The sequence below is a fragment of the Hyla sarda genome, chromosome 6 (assembly GCF_029499605.1).
Source record: "Hyla sarda isolate aHylSar1 chromosome 6, aHylSar1.hap1, whole genome shotgun sequence".
Classification (NCBI taxonomy): domain Eukaryota; kingdom Metazoa; phylum Chordata; class Amphibia; order Anura; family Hylidae; genus Hyla; species Hyla sarda.
In genome coordinates, this window is record NC_079194.1 from 26,658,740 (window position 1) to 26,667,567 (window position 8,828).

General features: G+C 43.8%; 1 long non-coding RNA gene across 1 annotated transcript; it reads left to right on the forward strand.

Annotated features, from left to right (window-relative positions):
• Positions 1-481: 481 nt before the first annotated feature.
• Positions 482-5,406, forward strand: LOC130277376 (uncharacterized). The gene is made up of 3 exons (XR_008845443.1): positions 482-580; positions 3,167-3,232; positions 5,182-5,406. It is a non-coding gene; the product is annotated as an uncharacterized LOC130277376 (long non-coding RNA).
• Positions 5,407-8,828: the final 3,422 nt, after the last annotated feature.

Here is an 8,828-nt window from a genome sequence, read left to right on the forward strand (position 1 = left end):
CTGATTTATGGTACTTGGTGATGTTCTTACTCTCATAGTCTGCGCTGAGGTTCATGGAATGATCTATAGCGGTGGCCTCCAAACTGTGGACCTCCAGCTGTTGCAAAACTACAACTCCCAGCATGCCCGGATAGCCAACGGCTTACATTAGTGATATCGCAGGGGAGTGTTTCCCAACCAGAGCGCCTCCAGCTGTTGCAAAACTACAACACCCAGCATGCCCGGACAGCCAATGGCTGTCCGGGCATGCTGGGAGTTGTAGTTTTGCATCAGCTGGAGGTCCACAGTTTGAAGACCACTGGTATACAGGGAAAGCTTCACACAGCCTCATTTGCTCTCATGCAGAGTCGTCCTCTGTCCTGGTGACTCAGGTTTTGCACATGTCCCGGTTTACACCTCGTCCTTACACATGCGGTTTGTGTCACATGGTTTATGGGACGGGGTTTGCACTCGGCTCTGTATCTCGTGTATATAAGGCGGAGAACAACCATTCGCTTCATTCTGCTTCTCATTCATCATCTACCTACAGAACAATTGTCTGCAATAGCCATGGACCCTCAGGACTGTAACTGTGCATCAGGTAAGGAGGGGTTAATAATGGATATAGAGATGATATATTCAGAGGCCTAGCTTGTAGCATCAGGGAACCATATGCCAATTACTGTACTTCTCTCTTACGGGACAGATGTGCTTTGGGGGCCCCCTTATGCCCCAGGGCCCCGGTGCGACTGTTGCCTCTATAGCTTCGCCCCTGGATATATTATAGGGGATGGAAAATAGACATACTCACCTTACCGATCCCCGCCGATCCCAAAACTTCGACTGTACGGGCATGCTGGGAGTTGTAGTTTTGCAACAGCTGGAGGCACCCTGCTTGGGAAACACTGATCAATGAGAATAAAACTATTGATTCTATGGTAATAAATCTGCGTAGAATTATTTCCATTGCTTTGTTATCACAACGTTTAATATTTAACAACAATCGACGACTAATATCAAACTAGGGCAATGTAAATATAAGGATCATTTTACTATAATAGAGAATAAATTCCTAATGGAAATTCCTTCAATTGTAGTAAAATCTGTTTACATGAAAAGATAAATGTTATATTGTCAGGATTTCCCTTCAGTGCAGGAGGAGCAGAATTAATGCTGGCAGCTCTGGGGCACTAAACCCGGCTGTATAATATATATATATACAGTACAGACCAAAAGTTTGGACGCACCTTCTCATTCAGAGTTTTCTTTATTTTCATGACTATGAAAATCGTAGATTCACATTGAAGGCATCAAAACTATGAATTAACACATGTGGAATTATATATATTACAAAAAAGTGTGAAACAACTGAAAATAGGTCATATTCTAGGTTCTTCCTTTTGCATTGATTACTGCTTTGCACACTCTTGGCATTCTCTTGCTGAGATTCAAGAGGTAGTCACCTGAAATGGTTTTCACTTCACAGGTGTGCTGGTGTGGAGGAGGAGGTGTGATGGTGTGGAGGAGGAGGTGTGATGGTGTGGAGGAGGAGGTGTGATGGTGTGGAGGAGGAGGTGTGATGGTGTGGAGGAGGAGGTGTGATGGTGTGGGGGAGGAGGTGTCATGGTGTGGAGGAGGAGGTGTGATGGTGTGGAGGAGGAGGTGTGATGGTGTGGAGGAGGAGGTGTACTGGCGTGGAGGAGGAGGTGTGATGGTGTGGAGGAGGAGGTGTGATGGTGTGGGGGAGGAGGTGTGATGGTGTGGAGGAGGAGGTGTGATGGTGTGGAGGAGGAGGTGTGATGGTGTGGAGGAGGAGGTGTGATGGTGTGGAGGAGGAGGTGTGATGGTGTGGAGGAGGAGGTGTGATGGTGTGGAGGAGGAGGTGTGATGGTGTGGAGGAGGAGGTGTGATGGTGTGGGGGAGGAGGTGTCATGGTGTGGGGGAGGAGGTGTGATGGTGTGGGGGAGGAGGTGTTATGGGGTGGAGGAGGGGTGATGGTGTGGGGGTGCTTTGCTGGTGACACTGTTGGGGATTTATTCAGAATTGAAGGCATACTGACCCAGCATGGCTACCACAGCATCTTGCAGCGGCTGCTATTCCCTCCGGTTTGCGTTTAGTTGGACCATCATTTATTTTTCAGCAGGACAATGACCCCAAACCCCTCCAGGCTGTGTAAGGGCTATTTGACCAAGAAGGAGAGTGATGGGTGCTGCGCCAGATGACCTGGCCTCCACAGTCACTGGACCTGAACCCAATTGAGATGGTTTGGGGTGAGCTGGACCGCAGAGTGAAGGCAAAAAGGGCCAACAAGTGCTAAGCATCATGGGAACTCCTTCAAGACTATTGGAAGACCATTTCAGGTGACTACAGCTCATCAAGAGAAAGAGTGTGCAAAGCAGTAATCAAAGCAAAAAGGTGAAGAACCTAGAATATGACAGATGTTCACACTTTTTTGTTATGTCTATAATTCCACATGTGTTAATTCATAGTTTTGATGCCTTCAGTGAGAATCTACAATTCTCATAGTCATGAAAATAAAGAAAACTCTGAATGAGAAGGTGTGTCCAAACTTTTGGCCTGTACTGTATATATATATATATATATATATATATATATATGTATATATACACACCCTGAGTGTCCTGCAATGTAGTGACAGGTTCCCTTTAAAGGGGTACTCCACTGAATTTTTTTTTTTTTTAATGAACTGGTGCCAGAAAGTTATTAAACAGATTTGTAAATGACTTCTTTTTAAAAATCTGAATCCCTCCAGTACTTATCAGCTGCTGTATGCTCCACAGGAAGTTCTTTTCTTTTTGCATTTCTTTTCTGTCTGACCACAGTGCTCTCTGCTGACACCTCTGTCCATGTCAGGGACTGTCCAGAGCAGGAGAGGTTTGCTATGGGGATTTGCTCCTGCTCTGGACAGTTCCTGACATGGACAGAGGTGTCAGCAGAGAGCACTGTGGACAGACAGAAAGGAAATGCAAAAAGAAAAGAACTTCCTCTGGAGCATATAACAGCTGATAAGTACTGGAAGGATTAAGATTTTTAAAAAGAAGTAATTTACAAATCTGTTTAACTTTCTGGCGCGAGTTGATTTAAAAAAAAAAATGTTTTCCATTGGAGAACCCCTATAATAGATTTTTTTTTTATTTTTATAACAAAATTGTTGTTTCTCTTTTAGGGGCTTCCTGTTCCTGCGGAGGGTCCTGCACATGTCGCAACTGCAAGTGTACATCCTGCAAAAAAAGTGCATATACGCAGGATATATACAGAACTTATATAGACGACTTTTATCCAGATTAATGCACATTGCGGGGAGATTTATCAAACCACTCGTGCAGTTGCCCATAGTGACCAATCAGATTGTTTCTTTCATTTTTTGCAGATGCAAACTGAAACTGATTGGTTGCTATGGGCAACTGCACCTCTCTTCCTCTACACACGTTTTGATAAATCTTCCCCAAAGTGTCTTTGTTGCCCACGGCAACCAGTCACAGCTCAGCTTTCATGTTGACTGCTTAGTGGGCCGCCAATTGTCTACAAACTGGCCACTAAGGGGCTTTAGGCCAGGCTACCTACCGCCTTTTACGGCACCAGCATAGCCACTTGGTGCGGGCAATCATACTAGCAGCCAAGCTCCTGCGCTCTGGCAGTTTAACCCATTACATGCCATGGTCAAAACATGAATGGCGAGACTCTCGTGCCTCAGGAGCAACCCAGCCACAATGGAAGCCAGGGGTCTTATGAAGTCCCCAAGTTGGCCGTGTATGTGCCTGTATACAACCGTGCCTCTGGCTCAGCTGTATAGATTGCTGTATAGAGGAATTTCTCTGCAGAATTCCACAGAAATATTAAGCCCTCTGGCTCACTTAAATAATAAATAAATAAAAATCTGCACTGGACTCTGGAATACCCCTTTAATGCAGCCACCTGCATGAGACCATGTTTTTTTTTTCCTTTTTTTTTCTCCTCTAAGAATCATGAACATAAATTACCTAAGAAAAGTATAAGGCCATGTTCACACGACAGAATGTGGTGGAAAAATTCCGCTCAGAAATTCCATTGCACACGGTGGAATTTTCACGGCAGATGTTTCAGCTGCAGAAGTACGAATTCCGGTCTCCGCTGAAAGAATAAACATGTACATTCTTTCAGCAGAATCTGATGCTAATACATTGCCGTCTATGGAGATGGCGCATTTCCGAGCGTTCCTAGCACCAGCAGAACATGATATTTGCGGAATGTCCTCCCATGTTTTCCGGGTGGACATTTTGCTTAATTTCCGCCATGTGCCTAATTGTTTCCTCCATAAATCTGAGCATAGCTGTAAAGATTTTATAGAACAATTTTCCTTAGACAAAAAACAAATAGTTTGTATTATGGCTGAGGTGTCCAAGCTGTGGCCCTCCAGCTGTTATAAAACTACAACTCCCAGCATGCCATAAGGCCGTGTTCACTCAGGAAGCAGCAGAGTCTCACTGAGTTCAATGGGATTCTGTACCATGTACGTGGCGGAATTTCTGCAGCGGAAACATCTGCCACAGAATGCTAGATTTTTGGCGTCCACAGAAACAGTAAACATGTTTATTGTTTCTGCAATTTCCGCTTGGGAATGCATTGCCATCTATGGAGACTACAACTCCCAGCGGTCCTAGCAGAACATGCAAATGTGCACAATGTCTGCCAGTATTTTCTTGGTAGACAATCTGCACATTTTCCGCTCTGTGAACATAGCCTATTGGGGTATTCTCATCTCAGGCATTAATCCACTGACCCGCATGATAAGGTACTGCCCAGCCACAGTATTACAGAGGTTATCCAGGATTAGAAAAACAGAGCTGATTTCTTCAAGAAATAGCGCCACCCCTGTCCTCAGGTTGTGTGTGGTATTGCAGCTTAGTTTCTTTTAAGTAAATGGAACCAAATTGTAATACATAACTTGATGACAAATGTGGAACTGGTTTTAGGAAGGTATTAGCTCTTTATTTCTAATTCTGGATGACCCCTTTAATGCAGACATGGCCTAGCATGTGTTGTGGCCCCTCCGTTCACTTCTAGTGAAACAGCCGAGCCTGTATGTCCAGTAAATATGTCCTAAGTGTAAGAGGGGAAGACCTCTGTAATACTTGGGTTTAATAGGAAACCAGCAGTTGTCTCTCTCTCCTGCCGTCTTCTCATCAGTCTTCTCCTCCACAGGCTGCTGCTCCTGCTGTCCGGCTGAGTGCAGTAAATGCCGCCCGGACTGTGAGTGCACAAAGGGGACCTGCAGCTGCTGCCAGTGACCACTGCACAATGACGACTACAGGACGGACCGATCATCTCTTATCATCCATCCTATGTACAATGACTACAGGACGGACTGATCATCTCTTATCATCTATCCTATGTACAATGACTACAGGACGGACCGATCATCTCTTACCATCTATCCTATGTACAATGACTACAGGACGGACCGATCATCTCTTATCATCTATCCTATGTACAATGACTACAGGACGGACTGATCATCTCTTATCATCTATCCTATGTACAATGACTACAGGACGGACCGATCATCTCTTACCATCTATCCTATGTACAATGACTACAGGACGGACCGATCATCTCTTATCATCTATCCTATGTACAATGACTACAGGACGGACCGATCATCTCTTATCATCCATCCTATGTACAATGACTACAGGACGGACCGATCATCTCTTATCATCTATCCTATGTACAATGACTACAGGACGGACCGATCATCTCTTACCATCTATCCTATGTACAATGACTACAGGACGGACCGATCATCTCTTATCATCTATCCTATGTACAATGACTACAGGACGGACCGATCATCTCTTATCATCTATCTATGTACAATGACTACAGGACGGACCGATCATCTCTTATCATCTATCCTATGTACAATGACTACAGGACGGACCGATCATCTCTTATCATCTATCCTATGTACAATGACTACAGGACGGACCGATCATCTCTTATCATCTATCCTATGAACAATGACTACAGGACGGACCGATCATCTCTTATCATCTATCCTATGTACAATGACTACAGGACGGACCGATCATCTCTTATCATCTATCCTATGTACAATGACTACAGGACGGACTGATCATTTCTTATCATCTATCCTATGTACAATGACTACAGGACGGACCGATCATCTCTTATCATCTATCCTATGTACAATGACTACAGGACGGACCGATCATCTCTTACCATCTATCCTATGTACAATGACTACAGGACGGACTGATCATCTCTTATCATCTATCCTATGTACAATGACTACAGGACGGACTGATCATCTCTTATCATCTATCCTATGTACAATGACTACAGGAAGGACCGATCATCTCTTATCATCTATCCTATGTACAATGACTACAGGACGGACCGATCATCTCTTATCATCCATCCTTTGTACAATGACTACAGGACGGACCGATCATCTCTTATCATCCATCCTATGTACAATGACTACAGGACGGACCGATCATCTCTTATCATCTATCCTATGTACAATGACTACAGGACGGACCGATCATCTCTTACCATCTATCCTATGTACAATGACTACAGGACGGACCGATCATCTCTTACCATCTATCCTATGTACAATGACTACAGGACGGACCGATCATCTCTTATCATCTATCCTATGTACAATGACTACAGGACGGACCGATCATCTCTTATCATCTATCCTATGTACAATGACTACAGGACGGACCGATCATCTCTTATCATCTATCCTATGTACAATGACTACAGGACGGACCGATCATCTCTTATCATCTATCCTATGTACAATGACTACAGGACGGACCGATCATCTCTTATCATCTATCCTATGTACAATGACTACAGGACGGACCGATCATCTCTTATCATCTATCCTATGTACAATGACTACAGGACAGACTGATCATCTCTTATCATCTATCCTATGTACAATGACTACAGGACGGACCGATCATCTCTTATCATCTATCCTATGTACAATGACTACAGGACGGACTGATCATCTCTTATCATCTATCCTATGTACAATGACTACAGGACGGACCGATCAGCTCTTATCATCCATCCTATGTACAATGACTACAGGACGGACCGATCATCTCTTATCATCTATCCTATGTACAATGACTACAGGACGGACTGATCATCTCTTACCATCTATCCTATGTACAATGACTACAGGACGGACCGATCATCTCTTATCATCTATCCTATGTACAATGACTACAGGACGGACTGATCATCTCTTATCATCTATCCTATGTACAATGACTACAGGACGGACCGATCATCTCTTACCATCTATCCTATGTACAATGACTACAGGACGGACTGATCATCTCTTATCATCTATCCTATGTACAATGACTACAGGACGGACCGATCATCTCTTACCATCTATCCTATGTACAATGACTACAGGACGGACCGATCATCTCTTATCATCTATCCTATATACAATGACTACAGGACGGACCGATCATCTCTTATCATCTATCCTATGTACAATGACTACAGGACGGACTGATCATCTCTTACCGTCTATCCTATGTACAATGACTACAGGACGGACCGATCATCTCTTATCATCCATCCTATGTACAATGACTACAGGACGGACCGATCATCTCTTATCATCCATCCTTTGTACAATGACTACAGGACGGACCGATCATCTCTTATCATCCATCCTATGTACAATGACTACAGGACGGACCGATCATCTCTTATCATCCATCCTATGTACAATGACTACAGGACGGACTGATCATCTCTTACCATCTATCCTATGTACAATGACTACAGGACGGACCGATCATCTCTTATCATCTATCCTATGTACAATGACTACAGGACGGACCGATCATCTCTTACCATCTATCCTATGTACAATGACTACAGGACGGACCGATCATCTCTTACCATCTATCCTATGTACAATGACTACAGGACGGACCGATCATCTCTTATCATCTATCCTATGAACAACGTCATGTTATACTTATAATAAATAGATTTCCTGTAACCATCATACTTATTAATGGGCTAAAACCTTACCATCTATCCTATGTACAATGACTACAGGACGGACCGATCATCTCTTATCATCTATCCTATGTACAATGACTACAGGACGGACCGATCATCTCTTATCATCTATCCTATGTACAATGACTACAGGACGGACCGATCATCTCTTATCATCTATCCTATGTACAATGACTACAGGACGGACCGATCATCTCTTACCATCTATCCTATGTACAATGACTACAGGACGGACCGATCATCTCTTATCATCTATCCTATGAACAACGTCATGTTATACTTATAATAAATAGATTTCCTGTAACCATCATACTTATTAATGGGCTAAAACCTTTACATCAACTTCTGTTGTTTATTTTCTGTATTCAATCATACTCTACATTATATCTCTTTATGGCAGATTTTCTGTACTAAAATTGGAAAAGTTAATAAAAATGCATTGATTATTAGCAAAAATCATGTCACGAATGTATTTAATCACCAGGTATAGATCATTTGGTAATAAGACTTAGAGGGGTACTCCCCCACGCCCCCTTCATTTATGTTTATGGGAGGGGGTGTGATGGCATGTATGTGGTTGCCCCCCCCCACCACCACCACATTTTTTGCTGCAACAGGTCGGGCACTCGTGGGCCAGCACATGTGTCTCGCAGGTTGTGGGCCCTTTAAAATGTAATGCAGAGCTGGACAGGCCAGGGGCTGATGGGAGCACACGTGCACCGCGCAGGTTCACACGTCTGCTCCATGCCCCC